The sequence below is a fragment of the Symphalangus syndactylus genome, chromosome 22 (genome assembly GCF_028878055.3).
Source record: "Symphalangus syndactylus isolate Jambi chromosome 22, NHGRI_mSymSyn1-v2.1_pri, whole genome shotgun sequence".
NCBI classification, from domain to species: Eukaryota; Metazoa; Chordata; class Mammalia; order Primates; family Hylobatidae; genus Symphalangus; species Symphalangus syndactylus.
In genome coordinates this window covers 66,944,487-66,969,836 of record NC_072444.2, presented here as the reverse complement: position 1 = coordinate 66,969,836, position 25,350 = coordinate 66,944,487, and the positions used below count along the sequence as shown (strand labels likewise).

Here is a 25,350-nt window from a genome sequence, read left to right as displayed (position 1 = left end):
CAGAGTTGAGATCCTGCTATTAAAGCATGGGTCTGCAACTGCTTGGAAGGTCACACTCAAAGAGTAGTTATTAATCGGTTGACGCTGCCCTGAGAGATGGGGATGGCTATTGAGTGATGCCTCAGATTCTGTCCTAGGTCCATTACTATATCTTTATCAATGACTGGGATGATTAAGTAGAGCTCTTAATCCTTAAGTTCATGGATAACATCAAGTTGGGAGGGGTAACTGTCCTTGGAGAATAAACTTGAAAATTTAAATGACCTTCTTGAGACGAGAAAGTGGCTTGTGCAAACACAACAAAGGAGAAAGGATTGCATCCTAGGAAAAATGTAAGGGGAAGCAAACAAGCAAACAAAAAACTCAACAAACTGAAAGTGGGCTGTTGTAGGACTATATTTTTAGGTAGCCACAATGGGAGAGTGCAGTTAAATTAGCCCCCAAAGAGGGTAATTTAAAAATACTTACCATTCTCCCAAATGACTGCACTGCCTATAAGAATATGGAGAAGTTCCTGCTTTTGAGTAGAATGTGACAGTCTCCATTTTTGTCAGTTAAACTGCTCATCACCTATCCAATTTTACATACCTATCTTTACTTGATATCCTAGGCTAGCCACACCTTCATATTCCTTTCTACTTCATTAGAACGTATGAAAAAGATTTCCTGGCAGATAAAGAAGATACTGCCACTTACAGGTATCTATTTGTTTGCTAAATGAAGTGAGCATTTTATTTTCCTTGACCGTATTTTGCTCAGACTGGCTATCTTGGTTTCTGTTACCCTATCCTCTTAGTTTTTACCCAAATATTGTAATCATTGATTTTCCTTATATTCCAGTCTCATGGTTTCTGATCAGTAGGTGAATTTCATCACCTTGATTTATTGGATATGGCTTCTGGCAACTTGCTAAACTTGACCATAATAACGTTGCAGTGTCATTTAATATCACAGTGCTTTCACACTCTTGCATGTCTGCTTCTTTCAACCTCTGACCTCATCCCAGATGATAACTTGTCAGTTTTGACTCCCTGCCAAGATTTAACCCAGCACCTAACCTTGATTTCTGGTGTTTATTTGTTCTCTATCTCCAAATTGATTACCTGGCTGCAGACCTCTGACATCCTTTTGGCCACCTTCTGTAGCCTACATACACAGGGCCAGGCTTGAGCTCCATGCCTGCCTCCTATGTGAATATCTTAAATGATATTTATTGCTTTGGGGATGGGGAAGATTCTAAAAGAATCACAAAACAAAAGCATTGTAAAATTAAAACCGTACAAAAAAAAAAAAAAACTCAGAGGTAGTGAAAATCCCTTGCATTTCCCATTCTTTTTTACTAAGAATGTTTTAGCATAACAATCTGGTATATAATCACCCAAGTATATATACCTATAACATTTGATACATAATAAACCTTTTTAATAAAATGATATAATTTGCTGCAACTTGCTTTTTCATCAGTTTCCTTTTGATGAATGTTTCTAGGTTTCTCCTAGTATAAAAAAGTGCTGTGTCTAGATCCTCATAAGTTTGTCTTCGACATTTACATACGTGTTTTTAGGATACATTTATTGAAATGTAACTGATAGAAATTGAAAGAAACTATGATGGTCTTAATGACATAGGGATTTGATTGCAGTCTATCCTAAAATGCTCAAGCTTCAGGTAAATATCTATAAATTAAATTGTGAGCCATCTAATTTTCCACTGTTTTTTAACACAAAACCCTTTTAAAACTTAAACATAAAGATAATAGCAATATATGTCATTTATATTTGAAAAAATATCAGTGATATCTGAAACTTTTCTTTCTGAAGCTCAATTATTGTGATAATTAAGCTCGTAAGCCAAGGAGAATAGTTTTTCACGCTGTTATTTTTAGAGGAATTTTACATGTCCCTCCCCCACCGCCAGTAATCCAACTTTTCTTTCAATTATTTTTTTAAAATTTGGTATAAATTTAAATTTAATATTTTGGGTTTCACTCAAAGATCTTCTTTTTGTAGATTACCACAATTAAAGATACATATCTCTGACCATTGAACACAACTTTTAAAACATTTCAAAAAAATTAAGAGCAAAAAAAAGCTTTAGAATATAATTTCTTTTCATTATTGGAGAGCAAACCTTTAGCAATATCCTTGGGGCCCTGGCATTATCTGTTAGAATGTGGCGTTTCAGATTCACAGGTCTAAATTTTCTACTTTAGTCTACTTCTGTTTTCAAACTCAGTTTCTAAAATACCAGTTTTCCTTAAAAGCTAAAATGTTAGGAACAACAGAAGCAGTGGAAGGTGCTGCTTCTGTTATAAAGCTTTGGATTTTCTGGTTACATAGAAATGTTTACCTGAAGTAAACATGATATAAGACTGAAAGCCTGAAATGGGCTTAGAATTTTATTAGCTTCCCCCAAAAGAATCATTTTGAGTAAGGTGGCTGATGTAATCAGTATTTTTGAAAAAAATATATAAAAGGTGAAATGTGCTAAAGAATTTTACTTGTACTTGACAACCATGAAAGTAGGAAGAGTGAAATTGATTAGAGATTAAAAACATAGATACTCTTGCAGTCAGAAAAGAAATTGAAAAGCAATAGGCAATCATAGGAAAAGGAATTTTTAAGAAAGCAATTTTCAAAATTATGACATCATTATTCTGCAATGTGGAGCTCTCCATGTTTGTGAAGAGGTATGTGATCATTGTTCTTCATTATTCTTCTGTGAGATGGTAAGATAGGATTTCAAGATGAGTCATGTTATGTAGACATAAAAACAAAAGAAACAAACCAGACGACTTTTCTTGAACCCAGTGAATAAGGATGTGAACAGATACAAAACAGGAATACTTACAAGACTAAAATAATATGGAATCAATTTATTCTTATATCCTGCTGGGCTTTAAATTTTCATTATTGAATTTTAAAAATTATTTGTGGGTTCTATGACTTAAGTAGGTCAGGTATTTTAGTTGTCACATTATCAGGGGGATAACACACTTTTACACTATATCCAGGAGACCGGTAGATGGATGTCCAGTTTGCTATACAGAGTTAATAGTGCAAATGATCCCTGGTTTAGGATGGTTCAACTTAAGATGTTTCAACTTTACAAATATAATTCCATTATAAATTGAGGAGCATCTGGATTTATGTTGCTTTGACTTAGGATTTTTATACTTCACAACGGGTTTACCAGGGCATTAAGTTCACTTTTGACTTACAACATTTTCAACTTGCGATATTTTTGACTTATGATAGGTTTATTGGGATGTAACCCCATCATCAGTAAGTCAAGGAGCATCTGCATATGAAAGATCTGGAATACATTTTTAAGGTACAAGTTACAATATTCCTGTGATTACAGAAGGTAAGACACATCAAAAAAAATCTGACATTTACTGAAAATCTTTGCCTCTGGGAAGATTTTTCATGGCCCTTTCCAAATTCCCCTGGTTACTAGCAATCATTTTATTTTCTGAACTGCTAATGTATCCTGTAAATGAATCTTCCTAGGTATCCGTAACACTTTACTGAACTTGTTTTTCACATGTCTAACTCCTTGTATCCAAGTTAGGCATATCTTATTTGACTACCTATGGTGCGTATGACAGTACCCAATGTCTAGTAAGTACCAAATAAATACTACTGATTATTTGCTGAATCTTAAAGCATCCTCTGAATTAACTCCAATCTACTTATCATTATAATTATTGTCATAAAATAATATGTCCAAAAAAACAACTATTTATCGTGTCCATTATGCATAAAGCAACAATGAATTGCTTTTATATGTGGGAGAATATTAGCTGTCATACAAAGCAAATGAAACAGGTGCTAAGTTTTTAAGTAGATTCTATTTTGAATTATGAAATTAACAAGGTAGACACATATAAACACAAATAATGCATACATATGTGTGTATTACATATACCTGTGCATGCATAATACATACATATATGTGTGCATACACATATACACATAAATATATAAATACATATATATATATATATAGAGAGAGAGAATTGAATATGCATAGAAAAATGCAGAGGCCTATAGAACAATCTATGCAAAGTGTGGTTCATACATTGGCTATGAACTCTTGAACTGTTAGTTACTGGTCCGCAGTAAGATGAAGCACTTGAGCTGAAAAGTAAATCAGATATAGAAGTAAGCACGATATTTAGTTGAGCTGACTTTTTTGATAGCAAGAAGTTGTTGTTGAAGAAAACAGTGACTTGATTTACATGCTGGCACAAGTTCCTGATCTTGTTTTGGGCTGGCATTTCAAGTAGCACTGCAATATAAAACTAATGTGTTTAATCTGCATGCAGAAGGATCTATGCTCTATGACAACATTTCTATCACTTCAGCTGTTGACCGTGCAGCTAACTGCAAAGAAAGATGATTCACTGACTTACAATATCCCATTAGTTCATGTACCATGAGAGAATACCTCAACTTTATGATAATATAAAAGTACTACATATTACAGGAACATCAACAGAAAAACAGGCAAAAGAAACAATTTGGATTTTTATATAAGTGCTCGTAAAAAGATCAATGAGTTCAACATCGTAATGAATGGATACATGTGAATGGAGACTATAATAGACACCATGTCTCACTTATTGAATCCCTCCCAAATTTAAAAATTGGATAGTACCAAGTGCTGACAAGGATGCAGAGTATGAGCCTTATCTATTGCCAGTATCTAAAATAGTAAATGTATACTGCTGTTTGCTTCCATTTGTCATGCTTCAAGACTCCTCTGTCCTACTATCTTCTTCTCTTGAATTCCTTCAGTGTCCATGATATCGAGTCTCCTTTATTATTTTCTATTCAGTGCCTACTCACTTTGAACCATGGCATACATAGCCTGTCTTATCTTGTTATTTTAATAACTTCATTCTGTGCTTATTCTCCTTCCTTTTCCCGAATAGGTTGCAAAATCCTTGAGAGCAAAAATGTATTTTGAACATATATTTTATATTTCATTGTTATTAATCCTCTCAGAATCCAGCACAACGCTTCTTATAAAGAGTATAGTTAAATTCATACTTGTAAATGAGATTGAAAGATAATGATACATTATCCTAAATAGAGTAGAGAAAAAATGGTAAGGAGAAAAGGAAGCTTTTTAACCATATTTGTATCCAAAGGTGGTATATATATATATATGTATATATATAGTATGTATATATATATACATACATATATATATATATACACATATATAGCTTGGATGCACTGAGAATAAGGACCAACGGTCTATTAACAGCTTTAGTTTGTTTCTAAAATGAAAAGAAATGAGAATAAAAGCTAACATATATGACTTGGAGCAGAGTTGGGGAAGAGCAAGGGCAGAGGGTGAGATCACACAACTAAAGAATATTAGAGCAAAAATAGACTAGAGGTAAAATTGAGGATCAATCATTTTATCATTTAGCATTCTAAGGCCCAGACAAGTTAATCGGGAGGATGTCTAGCTACTTATTCACAAACCCTATGTCTCTGATCACTTTATATAGCAAACAGGATGTTTTTAAAGAACAATTAAACAAGGAAAGCAGAATATATTACTATTTGGGCATAGTTAAGATGTTAGCCGTGTAAACATGAAAGAAAACATATAGCTTAAAGGAAAAATTTTCCCAAGATTAGAAACAAGAATCTATAAGAGATGTTTAAAAACTTTTAAGCCAATGATACTGCTGGAGGCAGTCAAACCACGCCTTCTCTCCCCAAAGAGGACATAGGTTTATTCTAGAATAGCCAGCTGGGTTAGGCAATGTGCCCACTGTGTCACTGATCCAGCCTTGCTATCAATTGGTAACTAAGTGGAGTTGCTGGTGATGCATTTCCACTGACATCATGATTCTGAAGTACTCCTGGCTATCACTTTCATTCTTTGGATAGTTATATTCTCCTGAGTGGCCAGAATGAGATTAAATTGGTAGCAAAGAGCTACCAAAAATTTTGTGAATTCTCTTGCAACATGTTCAGTTGTCAAAGCCAAATGCAGTCAACAGGCAGTTGCATTCTATTGTTGTAATACACATTATTTTATATTGTTTGATAACAATAAAGACTGGATCAATTAGAAAACTCTCAAGGTTCATTTTCAAGAGGGACTTGACTTTTATTATAATTTTGCTAAAGGTAATCTTAGAGGGAGGTTTGAATTAATAATAACTCAGATTTCTGAAGGGACAATTTTGTTGAGTGTTCGTAGTGCTTAAATATACCTCACACTCTTTAAATAATATACAAACATATACATCAGATAAGTGTAGAGGAAAAATGGAAACCATTGAGATGCAGCTATTCTTTAACATTTGTCTTGATCTAACATTATGTGGTCATATTCTGAGAGTCAGGTAAAAGAGTTGATCCAATGATAACCTGTGAACTTCAGATTATTGTTTAATAAAGCAATATGAACATCTGTGTTAAGGAATTACCTATATTCACATTTAAACTTCTTTAGGCAATTTATACTGTTTTCTATTGCACTTTTTTTTGTGTGTGTGTATGCATGTTGCAGTGTTAGTTGCAAATGTGGATGAGGTGGTGCTTTGGAGAGTTAAGTGTGTTACAAGCCTTGATTCTTCCGTTGTCTTATTGTGTGACTTCATAGAAATAACTTACCTTTTCTGTGTATTTTGTTTGTCAAACTGCAAAATACTTGCATTTAAAGTATTTGAGAGGCTAAGTTAGGTGAGAGACAGCAAGCATTTTCAGCTCTTCAGATTATATATGCCATATAAATACATAATACAGACCTCTGTATGCATTGAACAGAATTTTGCTGTGACAACTATAAATACAGAAATATATATTTGGCTACTTAAATTGATCATTGGTTGAAATATTAATTTCAAAAATGAGCTATACTTCTGAGATATCTTCATCTACTCAGTGCAGCAGACTTGACCCCCACAAGGCAGCCCTCTGATTATTACTGTGAAGCATGAGTTGTGTGAACTCTGTTTCTGGATTTGTGTTAAAAAGGAGCTTTTTATTTGTAAGATATTACCTAACCTCAATTACTGAGTGATACACAGACAATCAACCCCATATTTACTACATATGAGAATACCATAATATTGACTCCAACTCTGAGCCAGCAGTTGTGCTTGTTATATCCTTCCTTCCTCTTTTTAAAAGATCATTTATGCTTTATCTCCAGGTCACATATTATGGTGGCTGTAATTGAAGCTATTTTGTACATTCAATGGCATCTTCACTAATGGCTCTTCCGTGGGAGTGACTATTACTACTTTCACAAATAAAGCTTTTTAAAGACTTTTTCTTTTAAAAATAAAATTACCCAAAAGTATTACAGATGTTGATGGGCTTTCAAATCTTCTCAGAATTATTTCAAATTGTATGTTTTATGTAACACATAAGACTCATTGACACGGTAGCTAGAAATACTTCTAAAGCAAATATTTTTGAGATCTGAAAATACAAGTGTATATATAGGTTTTCTTATACTTTTCATAGTCCACATTTTATGAAAGCACGTGGGAAGATAAATCTACAATAAAATTAGGGAATAAAAGAATATTAAGTGAGTTTACCAAGCTAATTATAACTCTTATTTTGTGTTAACACAATCCTTTGAATACAATAGATATTATTAAATTGTCTTCTTTGTGTCTCTGTACTCCAGGTATTTTTAAAATTCTTATTTAGATAGTCACAAGAAAGACATTATAGTATAAAGGTATTTTTTAGATAATTAAAATTAATCTTGCATTTTGTATTCCACTCCCAAGGAAATGAATTGTTTTCAAGTGTTTATAGTTTATAATTGAATCGTTAATATCCTAAGAAACCTAAAACTTGCAATAGCCTTGCTGTCTTTTTAAAGCATCTATGTACACAAAATCATAGAAGTTCATGCTCACTGTTTGATACCTATGATTTTTGAGCTCTAATTTCTGACGTTAACAAGTCAGAATGTGATGTTGGGAACAGAAAGGGAAATATTACGTCTCTGGGTCAAATGTGAATCTAAAATTCATTCGTTTTTCTTTAATGCTTTCTTTATTACTAGTCCTGGACAGAGACTTAGGTTGTTTCCATAGCTCGACTATTGTGAATAATGATGCAATGAACATGGGAGCACAGATGTCTCTACAACGTGCTGATTTTATTTCCTTTGGGGTGCACATTCAGACAGGGGATTGCTGGGTCACATGGTACCATGGTAGGAAAAAGTGATTATAAAGTAGTACTCATCATTTCTGGACTTTCGAACATCATCTGGCATTAAAATAGCAAGCAGATCTTTATCTCAAGAGAACTCGGAGCTCACAGTGGGGTTAAAGAGTAATCAAAATACCTCCAGTGATGGAAATCCTGCTTTAATTCCATCGTTCAGCCTAGGTACACCAGTCAGACCTGCTGCCTTACTTCACTAAGAAGAGGGCATGTCACTCTTTCAGTAAAACAGACAGAATAAGACTGTGAGAGTGTATGTCCTTGGCAATGTAGAGTTTAATTATGGAATACAATAAGATTTCAGACTATCTTAAGATGAGGATTTGCATTGCTATAGCTTAGTAACTTCTGTTTCCAGAGAGGTGTAAATTGGTTATGACCTTGGAGTCTTTATATTACAGTTACATATTTTCTTAGTAAAAGATTCATAAATGCAGTTCTTATCAGAGTAAACTTTTAAAAATTCTGAAAAAAAACCCTCATAATTAGAACAGTTGGGAGATGCTGTACTCAGCTCCTATATTTTATTTATAAAAGAGCAGAAAGATACTCGAGACACTGGATCAAGACTGTTCAAGTTTGAACCACACTTACCATATGTGTCATGTTGACCTAGTAACTTCACTTCTTGGTACTTCAGTGTCATTATCTGATAAGTGAGAATGGAAATAATACCTAAGGTTTATTGTGAAGATTAAGTTCGAGAACACATATGAAAAACTTGGAACAGTGCCTGGCACTTAATAAGTGTTTAATAAATTCTAGCTCTTACTTTTACTATAATTTTATATAGTATATACTGAAGGCATACCACATGATGTATTGATAAACATATGCACAGTGAAATGATTGCTACAAACATATTAACGTATCCATCTCCTCACATGCATACTTTTATTTTGTAGTAAGAGCACCTGAACTCTGCTCAGCAGATTTTCAGCATACAATAAAATGTATTAACCATACTCCTTATGCTGAAAGTTCTGTCTGTAAATTTATTCATCCTACATAACTGTACCTTTCTATCCTTTGACCTACATCTTCTGATTCCCTCCCCCACATTGCCCTGCCCCTGGTACAAAGGTGCTGATTTTATTTCCTTTGGGGTATTTACACAGAAGGGGAACTACAGAGTCATCTGGTAGTCTTATTTTTAATTTTTTGAGAAACCTCATACTGTTTTCCATAATGTCTGTATCAATTTATATTCCCACCAACAGTGTTGGTTATCTTTTTTTCACACCCTCATCAACATCTATCTTTTGTCTTTATGATAATAGGCATTTTGACAGATGTGAGGTGATACTTCTTTGTGGTATTGATTTGCATTTTCCTGATGATTAGAGACACTGAACACCTTTTCATATACCTGTTGTACTATTGCTGTTTCTAAAAAAGGAGCCATTTTATCTCTTATTTAAATCATTCTTTTTTCAACTATTGAAAATTTATAACAAATATATGATATATTTGATTTCATAGTCTGTAAGAGATTAGAAAGATTAAATAATATAATTAGGTATACATTTGGAGGTAGGGGAGGACCAAAAAAGGTGGGTGAGTTCCCAAAGATAGAAGAAAGAACAAGTAGCTGTCAGTTAATAGCGGCACATAAAATTAGATAAAATTAGTACAAAAATTACAAAGGCCTACATATCTAGGTCATCTCAGGCCATTTAATTTAAAAGGCGTAACACTATTTCAATATTTACCATGGGAATGAAAATAATAAAATAGAGTAAATAATATTTTAAAATGAATTTCTTGGGTTATTAAAATAGCTTAAATTATGTTCAGTGCATTACGTCAAAGAATAGCAATATATCTCTAAAATATTTTAGTGAGGGCTTATTTCAGACTTTGTTTATCAAAGAAAATTACCTATTCAGATGCATTTTTGCATTATAAAATCACATGTTGCCTTTATACTTAAATAACCTGTCTCTTCGCTGCCCTTGCATTTTCTGCCTATTCCGGTCTCACACCCAGCTGCAAGTTCCGCTTCAGTTATATCTGGGCATCTCCAGCAGCTCTCTCCTGTGCTCTCTTCTCCAGTTCAAGACCATGGTGCTTTATCTGCTCCAGTGCCACTCGAGGGTATCAGTGCTAAGTCTCTTCTGTATGAGAAGCTACATGAAGTCATCACCAGTCTCCTGGGATTCACCATAAGCCAGATACTCACGGCAGAGACATCCCCTCTCCACCTCCATCACCACTGTTGTCCTAATTCCTCAGAAATACTGCTCCCTCGAGGCCACAGTGAGTTAAAGCCACACTGTGCCCATGTTCCTTCATGCTTTTCTCAATATATTTTTCAGAATTTTATACATAATTTACTAAGAACTTATTATATACGATACATATTATAGACATGAAGGATATGATTGTTACATAGACCTGATTCCTGGCTCAGTGAATTGGAAGATGAATGCAAGTAAATTAGCCACTAAAATATAACCAAGCACTTATGGATCTACAGCTGAGACTCAGATATTGTTATTTTTAACTTTTCCCTTATTACTCCATCTGCCTCCTCTCCAGTATCAGGTTACTAAAATCCAATGACATGAAGGGCAGTTTACTTTTGACACTCAGAGATGAGGCTGCACAATGGGAGGGTGCACAAGTGTAAGAATCAGGGAGAAATTGCTGGGTTGAAATCAACATACATTTTCCATTTTATTAAAATGATGCCAAATAATTGTCCCAAATTGGTTTTACCAATTTATATTCTAACCCGCAATGTGTGGCAATTCGCCTTGTTTTTCTACTTTATCAAATTATTCATTTTCTTTTTTAACATTTGACAATCTGTGAAGGAAACATGCTTTTTAAAATTTTCACTCTACAGTTAGACATATCTATCTGTATATACTTTCATATGTGACAAAGTCATGTATGACTTTGTTTATACACAAATACACATATCTATCTATCAAGATTTTATATAGGATAGTTCATAATCATATAATTTACCAAATCATTATAAGGCAAATACCCATATAATTTATACTTGCATCAAGTACAGAATATTCCTAGCACCTCAAAGTCTCATTCATGCTCCTTTGCAATAAAAATATCTCTCTTGAGCACCATATCATACTCTCTCGAGAAGTAATGTTAACACTGGATCATTCTTTTTCCCATGGGATTCTTCTTCACCCCAATCATTTAATTCATCTGTTCATTTTAAGTCAAGCGTTTTACACCTAAGAACGGTTCTTTGCATGTCCCACAAGTTCTTGAATAAGGAGTTTATTTGGATTCTGTTTCTTTTTGTTTGTTTTCTGTTTTTGTTTCATTTGCGCATTGGTTATTGAGCTGTTCCTCAACTTTAAGCTTTCTTTCACTCAAATACTTACCTAGAGTGCTGACAAAACAATTCTACTTTCTAGACAGTCAAGGTGAACATTATTTATTCCAATGCAATTCTGGTAATATTTAAACACCTCCACATCCATGAATCCTATAAGGATGCTAAGCACTTAGAAGGGTCTTTTCATTTTCACAGCAGTATTTGGCATACACAGACAGGTCAGGTATTATATGAAGATAATAAAAATAATGGAGCTTACCACAAGGAAAGAACCTATTATTAATTGTTTGAGAGAGGCTCTCCTTGTAGTGAAAGAAATATGCTGCTTCCTGCAGGATTTCATAGCATCATATTGCTAGGAGGGAACTACGACATCATCTAATCCTATCCCTCAAGGTTTAGGGAGGTGAACTGATGTACTGTTGACCCTTACATTTATATATGACTTTTCTTTGTCAGGAAAAAAAACAACCAAAAACAACAAGAAAAACAATCAAGGGGTAGAAATTATAGAGCTATAATAAGATGATCTTAATATGCTTTTATTTTTTATTTAAAAAATACAGGCAAATAAAAAATGCAGCAAACTCAAAATGCAGATTTTATAATAAACACCCATACAACCAAAACCTAATATTGACAATATTCATTTATTGTATGTGCTTTAATTTTTGTATATAAATATTGTAAAGTTAGAATTTCTCTTATTCTCTACAGCCAGTTGCCTTGTCTTTCTTTCTCTGAAGTCACCACTGGCATATATTAAGTTAATAGCCTTCTAGTTCTTCTAAAAGTACTGCTGCCTAGATTTTAATTTTCCCATTATTTTTGATACATTATATATATTAATGAATGTAGTCATTTTTATATACTTTCTAGAAATCACATTTCTCTCAATATTTGTTTTTGAAATCTACGGTTATATATTGATGTAATTTATTTCTTACAAGTAACATACAGTGTTTAATTGTAGGAACTGATTTAATTTTATTTGCTCATTTTCTTCTATTAGACATTTCAATTGCTTTGAAATTTTACATATTGTAAACAATGTTGTGATAAAAAAATGCTTGTATGTATCTCTTTGGGATGATTTTCAAGACGTTCTTGGCAAGGGGTCTTACTATGTCATAAGCATATACACTTAATTTTTTTATTTTTTTAACTTTTATTTTAAGCTCAGGGATATAAGTGCAGATTTGTTACATAGGTAGACTTGTGTCGTGGGGATTTGTTGTACAGATTATTTCATCATCCAGATGTTAACCTAGTAGCCATTAGTTGTTTCTCCTGTTCCTCTCTCTCCTTTCATCTCCACCCCAAATCCCCATCGTGTGTTGTTCCTCTCCATGTGTCCATGAGCTCTCATCATTTAGTTCCCACTTTGTAAGTGTGAATGTGTGATATTTGGTTTTCCATTCCTGTGTTACTTTGCTGAGGATAATGGTCTCCAGCTGCGTCCATGTCCTTGCAAAGGACATGATCTCATTCCTTTTTATGATCGCATAATATTCCATAGTGTATATGTACTATATTTTCTCTATCTAGTCTATTACTAATGGACATTTGGGTTGATTCCATGTCTTTGCTATTGTGAATAGTGCGGCAGTGAACGTATATGTGCGTGTGTCTTTATAATAGAATGATTTATATTCCTTTGGATATACATACAGTAATGGGATTGCTGGATTGAATGGTATTTCTGTCTTTAGTTCTTTGGGAAATCACTACACTGTCTTCCACCATAGCTGAGCTAATTTACACTCCCACCAACAGTGTATAAGCATTCCTTTTTCTCTACAACCTTGCCAGCATCTGTTATTTTTTGACTTTTTAATAATAGTCATTCTCACTGGTGTTAGATGATATCTTATTGTGTTTGTTTGTTTGTTTGTTTTTGAGACAGAGTCTCTCTCTCTGTCGCCCAGGCTGGAGTGCAGTGGAACTAACTGCTCACGGCAACTTCTGCCACGTGGATTCAAGTGATTATCATGCCTCAGCCTCCTGAGTAGCTGGAATTACAGGTGCACACCACCATGCCTGACTAATTTTTGTATTTTTGGTAGAAATGAGATTTCGCCATGTTAGCGAAGCTGGTCTTGAACTCCCGACCTTAATTGATTTGCCCTCTTTGATTTCCCAAAGTGTTGTGATTACAGATGTGAGCCACTGTGTCCGACCTCATTGTGGTTTTAGTTTGCATTTCACTAATGGTCACTGATGTTGAGTTTTTTTTTCATGTGATTGCTGGCCACATGTATGTCTTCTTTTGAAAAGTGTCTGTTCATATCATTTACCCACTTTTTAATGTTTTTTTTTGGTTTTCATAAATTTAAGTTCCTTATAGATGCTGATTATTGGACTTTAGTCAGATGCATAGTTTGCAAAAATTTTCTCCCAGTCTGTAAATTGTTTGCTTACTCTGTTCATATTTTATTTTGCTGTGCAGAAGCTGTTTAGTTTAAATAGATCTCATTTGTTAATTTTTGCTTTTGTTACAAATGCTTTTGGCGTCTTAGTCATAAAACTTTTGCCCGTGCCTATGTCCTTAATGGCATTGCCTAGGTTGTCTTCCAGGATTTTTATACTTCTGGGTTTTACACTTAAGTCTTTAACCCATCTTGAGTTAATGCTGTATATGGTGTAAGGAAGGGTCCCAGTTTCAGTCTTCTGCATATGGCTAGACAGTTATCCCAGCACCACTTATTAAATAGGGAATCCTTTCCCCATTGCTTGTTTTTGTCAGGTGTGTTGAAGATCAGATAGTTGTAGGTGTGTGGCCTTATTTCTGAGTTCTCTATTCTGTTCCATTGGTCTATATGTCTGTTCTTGTAGCAGTACCATACTGTTTTGGTTACTGTAGCCCTGTAGCACGGTCTGGAATTGGGTAATGTGATGCCTCCAACTTTGTTCTTTTTCCTTAGGATTGCTTTGCCATTTGGGCTCTTTTTTGGTTCCATAAGAATTTTAAAATAGTTTTTTCCAATTCTGTGAAGAATGTCAGTGATAGTTTAGTGGGAATAGCATTGAATCTATAAATTGCTTTGGGCAGCATGGCCATTTTCATGATACTGATTCTTCCTATCCATTAACATAGAATGTTTTTCCATATGCTTGTGTCATCTCTGATTTCTTTGAGCAGTGGTTTGTAGCTCTCCTTGTAGATGAAAGATGCAGAGATCTTTCATCTCCCTAGTTAACTGTATTTCTTGGTATTTTATGCTTTTTATGGAAATTGTGAATGGAAGTTCATTTTAACTCTTGGCTTGACTGCTGTTTGTGTATAGGATGCTAGTGGCTTTTGCACATTGATTTTTATATCCTGAGCCTTTGCTAAAGTTGCTTATCAGCTTAAGAAGGTTTTGGGCTAAGATGATGGGGTTTTCTAGATATAGGATCGTGTCATCTGCGAACAAGGATAGTTTGATTTCCTCTCTTCCTATTTTAGTGCCCTTTATTTCTTTCTCTTGCCTGATTGCTCTGGCTGGAACGTCCAGTACTATGTTGAATAGGAGTAGTAAGAAAGGCATGCTTGTGGCCGGGCGCGGTGGCTCACGCTTGTAATCCCAGCACTTTGGGAGGCCAAGGCGGGCGGATCACAAGGTCAGGAGATCGAGACCACGGTGAAACCCCGTCTCTACTAAAAAATACAAAAAATTAGCCGGGCGTGGTGGCGGGAGCCTGTAGTCCCAGCTACTCGGAGAGGCTGAGGCAGGAGAATGGCGTGAACCCGGGATGCGGAGCTTGCAGTGAGCCGAGATTGCGCCACTGCACTCCAGCCTGGGCGAAACAGCAAGACTCTGTCTCAAAAAAAAAAAAAAAAAAAAAAAAAAAAAGGCATGATTGTCTTTTGCCGGTTTTCAAGGGGAATGCTTCTAGCTTTTGCCCATTAAGTATGATGTTGCGTGTGGTTTTGTCATAGATGGCTCTTAATATTTTGAGGTATGTTCCTTCAATATCTAGTATATTGAGAGTTTTTAACATGAAGGAATGTTGAATTTTATTGAAAGCCTTTTCTGCATCTATTGAGATAATCATGTGGTGTTTGTCTTTAGTTCTGTTCATGTGATGAATCACATTTCCTGATTTGCGTATGTGAACCGATCTTGCATCCTGGAGATAACTTGATCGTAGTGGATAAGCTTTTTGATATACTGCTGGATTCGGTTTGTCAGTTTTTTGTTGAGGATTTTTGCGTCGATGTTCATCAAGGCTATTGGCCTGAAGTTTGTTGTTGTTGTTGTTGTTGTTGTTGTAGTTGTTTTATTTCTGCCAGGTTTTGGTATCAGGATGATGCTGGTCTCATAGAATGAGTTAGAGAGGAGTCCCTCCTTTTCAATATTTTTGCAATAGATTCAGTAGGAATGGTACCAGCTCTTCTTTGTACATCTGGTAGAATTCAAGTGTGAAAGCCCTCTGGTACTGGGCTTTTTTCGTAGGTAGGCTATGTATTACTGCCTCAATTTCAGAACTCATTATTGGTCTGCTCAAGGATTCAATTTCTTCCTGTTTCAGTCTTAGGAGAGTATATGTGTCCAGCAATTTATCAATTTTTTGCTAGATTTTCTATCTTATATGCATACGGGTGTTTATGATATTCTCTGATGGTTGTTTGCATTTCTGTGGGATCAGTGGTAGTGTCCCCATTATCCTTTCTGATTGTGTTTATTTGAATTTTCTCTCTTTATTAGACTAGCTAGCCATCTATTTTATTTTAGTTTATTTTTTCAAAAAACTAACTCCCGGATTTGTTGACCATTTGAATGGTTTTTTGTGTCTCTGTCTCCTTCAGTTCAGCTCTGATTTTGGTTATTTCTTGTCTTGTGCTACCTTTGGGATTTGTTTGCTCTTGGTTCTCTAGTTCTTTTAGTCATGATGTTAGGTTGTTAACTTGATATATTTCCAACTTTTTGATGTGGGCATTTAGTACTATAATTTCCCCTCTTAAAACCGCCTTAGCTGTGTCCCAGAGATTCTGATACATTGTACATTTTTTCCCATTAGTTTCAAAGAACTTCTTGATTTCTGACTTGATTTTATTATTTACCCAAAGTCATTCAGGAGCAAGTTATTCAATTTCCATGTAATTGTAGACCATGTACACTTCACATTTTTCTTAATATTGACAAAATTAGTGTACCAAATGTTTATACCTTGTTTTATACTTCGCATACATCTGGTATTGCCATGATTTTAAAATTTTGCCAGAATCATGAGTGAGAAAATTATTTTATAGCTTTCTTGTTTTTTCTTTAAGTTTTAGTGAGGCTGAATATCTTTTCACCTGTTTCTTGACCATTTATCTCAGTGACATATTGACCATATAACTAGTTTTACTTGGTTATATGTGTTATTAAAGATTTATAGGATTTTGACATATTCCTGATAAGAATTCTGCTTTTATGTATATTGTATATGTATCTTCCATTCTCTAGGTTTATTTTAATTTTTATTTTGCCTTTGATCAAGCAAACATTTCAAGTTGTGGTGAAGTCAATTTTACTAATCTTTCTTCTTTAATAATTTGGCTGTTTGGCTTTATATTAGATACTAGTGAGGGCAATTTTGTACATCCCCCTCCTTCTTCCCCCTCTATCTCCCTCCCTTCCTCTCCTACTGCTCTTCCTTTTTTCCTCTATTTTTTGAAGAATTATATAGTCTTTTGTTAGAAATTAATATTTCATAAGCATTTTGTAATTATTTTGTCAAATTATAATGTTTGTGCATATAAAATGGTTAAATATTGGCAGTATCAGATGGTTCAACTTACATTATCAAATGTACAGACTAAGATTTGTGAAAAAATGACTTCTTTATGCTGTTTGTCTTCTCAAAGAAGGTAAGAGTTATATTTTCATTTATTATATTATGTGAGTCTATAACACTGTTTATTACATTTATATAATCAACTTTCACAACATTTAGATATTTTTGTGGGAAATTTACAGTCCTTGCTGCTGTTTTGAAAAGAACATTGATTGTTGTATAGGAATGCTCTATATTTTTGTATGTTTATCTTGTATCCAAAATCTCTGAGTTACTAAAATGTGTAAATTCTCTAATAATATAAGATTACTAGTTCTAAAATTGTTTTGGTTATATCTAGAAAAAACATCATACAAAAACAAGGGGAACTTTATTTCCTCCTTTTTATAATATATATTACCAGGCTGAGAAAGATTCCTTCTTTTTCCAATTTGCTAGAAATTTTTAAATATGGATGCATTAAATTAATCAAATCTGCAATTATGTTGTGGTTATGGAATCCTTTAACATTGTGAAAAAAATTAATGTTTTTAATTAACATCCAATCATCATTATATTCTCGGATAAGTTCTACCTGCCCAACATGCATTATGCATTAATACCGCTCTCTCTGTGTCTCGTTTCTTTCTCTCTTTCTCTCCCTCCTTTCTCCCTCTTTCCCAATCTTGTGCTGCATTGATTTATAATGTTTTATTGTATTTAAGATTTGTTCATCACTGTTGGTAAGTAAAAAAACCTATAACTTGTTCCTATATTATCTTTGTTCAATTATAATATGGTAGACCAGAATAATAAAATGAGCCGAATCGTTTTCCTATTATTTTCTCTGAAACATTGTGTGTAAGATATGAATTCTTCATCATCACTTGCTTAGGGAACAAAAACTTGTAAGGCATTGTGCCTCTTTTGTAAAATACTTGACTACCACTATAATTTACTTAATTATTATAATATTTAAGTTTACTTTTTACCTTGCATCAATTTTGAATGATTTATGTTTCCTTCCTTGAATGATTATTCATTTGTTCAAAATATTTAAGTATTATTATTGAGTTAGACTTCTTAAATATTTAAAATGCTTTGCAAACTTTGTAACTATGTCTTCTTCTGGCTTCTAATATTTTTTAAAATTGCACTTTTGTTTCTACTAGAATCTTTTCAGTGAATCAACTTCTGCTGTTGCTCTTATGTTTGATCACCTGGACTTTATTGTTGTCTAACTTCTGATTTTTGCTTTTATTGGTTTCTTTCCTTTTGGTTCATCCTGGGTAATTTTTTTTGTTTTGTTTTCTAGTTTTTTAGTTGAATACGTAGTTCATTTAGTTCATTTATTGATTTTTTATAAGTGTACTTAATGCTTTCAATATCCTGCATTATCTATATTTACAAATTTTGATAATTTTTGCTTTTATTATATTTCAAATAAAAATAATTTATAATTCCATTTTTAATTTTTTAGAATTGTAAACACGCTTTTTTCTTTTAAGATTCTAAACATATGCTACTGTGTAGAATTAACTGTTAATTTTATTTTATCATGGCCAAAGAACATGCACTTTATTATGAAATGTTTTGTGAATTGGTCAGTTTTTAAAAATTACCTATGTTTGTTTAACAAAAAAATTAGTTAATAAAAATAGATACAAGTTTTCATATGTGTCTATCATACAAAGCTTTTATTTAATGTTGTTTACACCTTCTGTGTTCTTGATCATTTTTAATCAATTTCATTTCTCAGCATCTAAATAGGTATATTTTGACTATTTCAGTTTTGTATTTCTACCATATCTACTGTAAATATTTTAAGGCTATGTTGTAAGTTACATGCAATCATAATATTGCTTTACATTCTTATGAGGATAAAGGAGTATTTCCTTTATCCTCATTTTACAAAGGCATTTTGCTTCATATAATATTTAGGAAATTATAATTTTCTCTTCGTAACACTCATTTTTGTACACTGTTCCAGTTCATTAAATTTGACTGGTATTCTTTATACAATCCGTTGTCAATTTTGTGACTTGGAATATATGTTCACCTTTTATAACTTATCTTTTCATTTTAAGTCATGTTTTGATAAAATAATTTTAATTTTTATATCAGCAGATTTTTCCAATAATTTAGAATTAGATCTTTTTGTTTTTATTTTAAAAGGCTTTCCACTTCCAAAATTGAAACATAATTACCTACATTTTTTATTGAGTTTTTAAATATTATTCTCAAAATGTCAGTTGTTGTAAAGAAAGGATTCCATTATAACTTTTCCCATATGGAGCCCCACAAAAAGCCCGTTCCAAAATAATATGATGATTTGACCTGTCTAGCAGTTATCTAGATCCCCCACCCAGGGGCTTGACTTCCTTTGACCTCACTCAGTGCTCAGGCATCACCAACACTCTTCCCTAGACATCTGTCAAAGCCAAAAGGTACAATTATTTAACATCAAAGATCCCTGAGGTGGTGATAACAGTTGAGACTAACAAAAATCTGACAAAAAAAAAAAAAAACTTAAAAAGGAAAGTTGGAGAATTAGATGTCTATACAGGGCTTAGAAAAGGACCAACATTTTCCTGGGACTCTAGAAGGAAAGTCCTGAGAAGGCTCTAATCTCTCATCCCTGGTTAACTTCAGGTTCTGCACAAGTGGAAATAAATGCTAAAGGCAGACTTGTATACTGTCTTCTGGTGCATTGCAGGCATGCTCCAATGCATACAGCACCTTGGCAAAGGCTGGGGGGTGGTTCCAGGCACTTAAGGAAATCTATGTCCGGTCGTCATCTGAACACTAACATACATACTTGAACAAAAACTTAAGTAGCTTCATGTGAAAAGACTGACTTTACAGAATTAGTTGAGGAAAGTCTCAAAACAAAAAAATGTAACCACAATCACCACCACCAACAATGAGCAACAATAGTAACCCATAGGAAAGCACAGAATGCGGGAGCACAGAACTTAGATTTTCAGAGTTGCAACATTATATTATTTTAAATCTCCCATTTTTAAACAAAACAACAAAAATATATAAGACATGATAAACAGGAAAGTATAACCCATACACAGAAAAACAAAAACAAAAGTCAAAAGAAACTGGTTCCTGAAAAAGCCCAGGTATTAGACTCATTAGACAAGACAGACATTAAACAGCTATTATAAATATGACCAAAGAAAAAGAAAACTGTGTCTAAACAATTAAAGGATAATATGGAATGATGCCTCACCACGTACAGAATGTCAATAAAAAGATATAAATTATTTTTTAAAACCATATAGAAATTCTGGATTTAAATTAAAATAATTGAAATGAAAATAAAATAGAGGAATTAGAAATAGATTTCAGCTATAAGCAGAAGAAATAAGTGAACATGAAGATAGGCCAACGGAGATTATCTAGTCTGAGGAAGAGAAAGGAAAAAAAAAGGAAAGAAAATGAACAGAGCCTAAGAAACCTGTGGACACCGTCAAGCATACAATATATCCATAATAAAATATCCAGAAGGAGAAGCAAGAAAGGGGTAGAAAGAATATATGAAGAATTTATGGCTTAAAATCTTTCAAATTTGATGATAATATTTATCTGCACATACAAAAAGTTCAATGAAATCCATTTAGGATAAATTCAAAGAAATACACACCTACTCTCAAACTCAAAAGACAGAGATAATTTTGAAAGAAGTAGAAGAGATCCAACTCATCACATATAAGGGATCCTCAATAAAATTAACAATTTTATTTTTTTTGAGACGGAGTCTCGCTCTGTCGCCCAGGCTGAAATGCAGTGGTGCAATCTCAGCTCACTTGCAAGCTCTGCCTCCCGGGTTCATGCCATTCTCCTGCCTCAGCCTCCGGAGTAGCTGGGACTACAGGCACCTGCCACCACACCCAGCTAATTTTGTGTATTTTTGATAGATAACGGGGTTTCACCGTGTTAGCCAGGATGGTCTTGATCTCCTGACCTCATGATCCGACCGCCTCGGCCTCCCAAAGTGCTGGGATTACAGGCGTGAGCCACCGCGCCCGGCCACAACAAATATTTTTAACTCAACATTGTACTAGGGGTCCCAGCTAGAATAATACGAGAAGAAAAATAAGAAGAAGACACCTAGATTGGAAAGAAGGAAATACAACTATCCCTTTCAGCAAATGACATTATTTTGTATATAGTAAATCCTAATTAATCCACTAAGAAATCTATTACAACTAATAAACTGGCTCATAAAGTATGCAGGATACGAGAACAATGTATAAAAATCAATTTTATTTCTATTCACTTGCAATAAAGAACATCATCCAAAGGAAGATAACCAAACACTTAGAAATAAATTTAACAGGAAGTGCAGACTTGTACACTGTAAACTACAAACATTGTTGAAAAATATTAAAAAATAAATAAACGTAAAGACATCTTATGTTTATAGATCAGAAAATGCAATATTGTTAAGATGATAATGCGCCTCAAAATAGAACAATAATTCAATTCAGTTTTTATAAAAAACCCAGCTTTCCTTTTGCACAAAGGAATCACCTCATCCAAACATTTATATGTATATGCAAAGGACACAGAATAGCGAGAACAATCTTGAAAAAGAACGCAGTTAGAGGACTCATACGGATTTCAAATCTTACTACAAACTTTAATAAATAAAGACAATATGGCACTGGCACAAAAATTTACATATAGATCAATGGAATGAAATTTCCAGATATAAACTCTTACATTTATGGTCAATTAATTTTTCACAAGGGTGCCAATGTGACTCACTGCGGGGGAAAAAAGCCTTTTCAAATAGTGGTACTGGAACAACTGGACTTCCACAGGAAAGGAATGAAGTTTGACTTCTACCTCACTCCATACACAAAAATTAAATCTAAATTGGTCATCAACCTGAATGTAAGAACTAAAATCTATAAAACTCTCACAAAAAAAATCCATGACCTTGTATTAGGCAATAGCTTCTTAGATTTGACACTAAAAGAAAAGGGGACTGAATTTAAAAAACGGATAAATCGGATTTCATCAATATTATGACCTTTTGTGCTTTACAGTATACCATCAAGAAAGTGAAGAGACAAACCACAGATTGGGAGCATGTAATTATTCATACTATAAGTGATAAAGGTCATGTATTTCAAATATTTTTTGCAGCCCTTACAATTCTACAAAATAATGACATCGCAAATGAAAATGTGAAAATGATTCAAATAGGGCATTTCTTTAAAGACAAAAAATAAATAAATGGCCAATAAGTATATGAAAATATGCTCAATGTCATTGGTCATTAGAAAAATGCAAACCAAAACCACAATGTGGTATTACTTCCCATCCACTCAGATGGCCAAAATTTTTAAAAGACAGGAAGAAAACGACCGTTGATGAATATGCAGAGGCATTGGGATTTTATATACTTCTGGTGGGATTGTAAAATGATACAGCAACATTGAAAAACAGTTTGATGCTTCCTAAAAAGCCAAATATAGAGTTACCATATGATCCAGCAATTCCTCTCCAGTGTATATACCCAAAAGAATTTCAAACATTTGTTCACACGAAAACCTGTAAGTGAATGTTCACAGCAGCATTATACATAATAGCCAAAGAGTGAAAAAAAAGCTAAATGTCCATCAACTGATGAAGGGATAAGCAAAACATAGGATATCCACAAAGTCTATTCTTACTAAGCAACGGAAAGGAAGGAGGGCACCGATAGATGTTAAAACATGGATGGACCTTGAAAACATCATGCTCAGGTAAACAGCCAGTCAAAAAAGGCCACATATTGTGTAATTCCATGTATATGAAATGCCCAGAATTGTCAAATCCATAGGAATAGGCATTCGATTAGTGATTGCCAGTGATAGGAGAAGGGGGAAAATGGGGAGTGACACCTAATGGGTATAGGGATTCTATTTGGGGTGATGAAAAGTTTTTAAGGAAGACAGTGGTAATCATTGCACAAACCTGTAACAACACACTTCACTTCAAGAACTGTGAACTGGGCCTGATGCAGTGACTCATGGCTGTGATCCCATTACTTTGAGAAGCTGAGGCAGGCAGACTGCTTGAGCTCAGGAGTTCAAGATCAGCCTGGGCAACATAGTGAGACTCTGTCTCTACCAAAAATAATAATAAAAAAAATAGCTGGGCATGGTAGCACGAGCCTATAGTCCCAGCTACTTGGGAGGCTGAGATGGGAGGATCACCTGAGCCTGGAAATTTGAGGCTGCAGCGAGCAGACATTGTGCCACTTCACTCCAGCCTGGGCAATGGAGTGGGAAGGAAGGGAGGGAAAGAAAAGAAAAGAAAAGAAAGAAAGAGAAAGAAAGAAAGGAAGGAAGAAAGGAAGGAAAGAAAGGAGAGAGAGAGAAGAAAGAAAGAAGAAAGAAAGAAAAAGAAAGAAAAGAAACAAAGAAAGAAAGAAAGAGAGAAAGAAGAAAGAGAGAAGCAAAAGGAGGAAGGAAGGAAGGGAAGGAATGAAGGGAGGAAGGAAGGAGAGAGAGAGAAATAAAGAAAGAAATAGAACTATGAACTGCATATTTTGGTTGAATTTTATAGTATTTGTTATATATTCATAAAACTGCTATTAAAATTTTTAAAAACAGACAAATGGAATATGGCAAAACTCATAAAATATAGAAAATAGGGATGTCGAATATTGTTTTCATCCTTGACTAAGTTTACCTAATACTTTTTAAAAAGCCATATGCAGAAACTAAAACAAATTGATTTATTTTTGGTGTTTTGTATTAGACTCAATAATTTGTGAATGAATGCAAATAGTAGTAGAACATGGGAGCGCAAATGTTCTTGGGAGGAAAATTTTATGACTTGGTGATTTTAATACCAGTCCAGATGACTTATTCAAAATCTTAGATCTGGGTTTCAGTGTCAGTCGGCAAGGACTTCCACAGATCTCCGCTTCTCAGGATCCATTGTTATTGCTACACATAATATTCCATTAAATCTCCCTCTCTAATAATTCTATTCTGAGTTTTTACAGAAAAAATTTAGTTCAAAGATGTGTATGAGTAATTGAGAAAATTTGAGAAGTCATATCACTTATAAACATCTAAAGGGTCCTTACTAGAAGAAACTTTTAGCAAATGATACACTATTCAAATGTATGGTTATGAACTACGCATTGATTTGCATAGAAGTTGTCGTACCAGTTTTTGTTTTACTCTACTCTGCTAGAAAAATCTTTCTCAAAATAAGCATCAGTGTACAAGAGAAACATTTTTCACACCATATCCTTGATATATTTATGAAAATAAAAAATGTAAGTTATTATTATTTTAGGAATTCCAATGCTCCTATCAATTTTGAAGTCCCCTTCAATTCCATTACCTTTGGAGAGTATAGTGAAGAGTTTTAATTTTTGAACCAAAAATATTTAAAAACGAAGAGAAACTAGAACAAAACAATCGCTAACCTTAAACCAAATAAGGCATAGAGTAATTTTCCTTATCTCTGTGAAAAAGATGACAAAATTGGTACTGCTAAGAAAATGTCTCCTTCGTAAAGGTCACTTTTCTTTGGAAATCTTTAACAATGTTTATCACCTGTTATAATCTATCAAGTTAACAGTTAAATTTTTTAAAGTATCCCATTTTAAGAGGATCAGAAATAACATATAAGAAGAGCAGTCAGAAAATGTTCCCTGCTTGTCACTGTTCCCTGTTCTCTTCAGTCATCTAAATATCCAGTATGGTCTTCATGCTTATAGTTTTGGTGCAGACGTAAGTATTCTGAATTTTCATTTACTATTTATCATAAGCATGTGTTCATGTTGCTAAGAAATTTTCACAAAGGCTAAGTGATGCTTATTACTTAATAAAATTCATATGCCTATATTATACTTAACTATTCATTTTCTGCACTTTAAAAATGTTTTATATTTTTGATTCTGCTGTAATGTGCATCTTCCTGCATATAGAATTAAAATTTTTTCCTTAAGATAAATTTCCTCCAAAAGTTATCATTATTTTTCTTTTTAAAAAAAGCCCCAAACTTTAATATTTGGATATGGAGATAGAGAGAGAG

At 33.7% G+C, this 25,350-nt stretch overlaps 1 long non-coding RNA gene across 1 annotated transcript in view; it reads left to right on the top strand.

Moving 5' to 3' along the window:
* The first annotated feature begins 636 nt into the window (after positions 1–636).
* LOC129472636 (uncharacterized) overlaps positions 637–25,350 on the top strand; it is a 36,391-nt gene continuing 11,677 nt past the window's right edge. Inside the window, exons 1-2 of the long non-coding RNA XR_008654001.2 lie at positions 637–698; positions 3,258–3,366. This is a non-coding gene — a long non-coding RNA (uncharacterized lncRNA). The remainder of the gene's footprint in view (positions 699–3,257; positions 3,367–25,350) is intronic.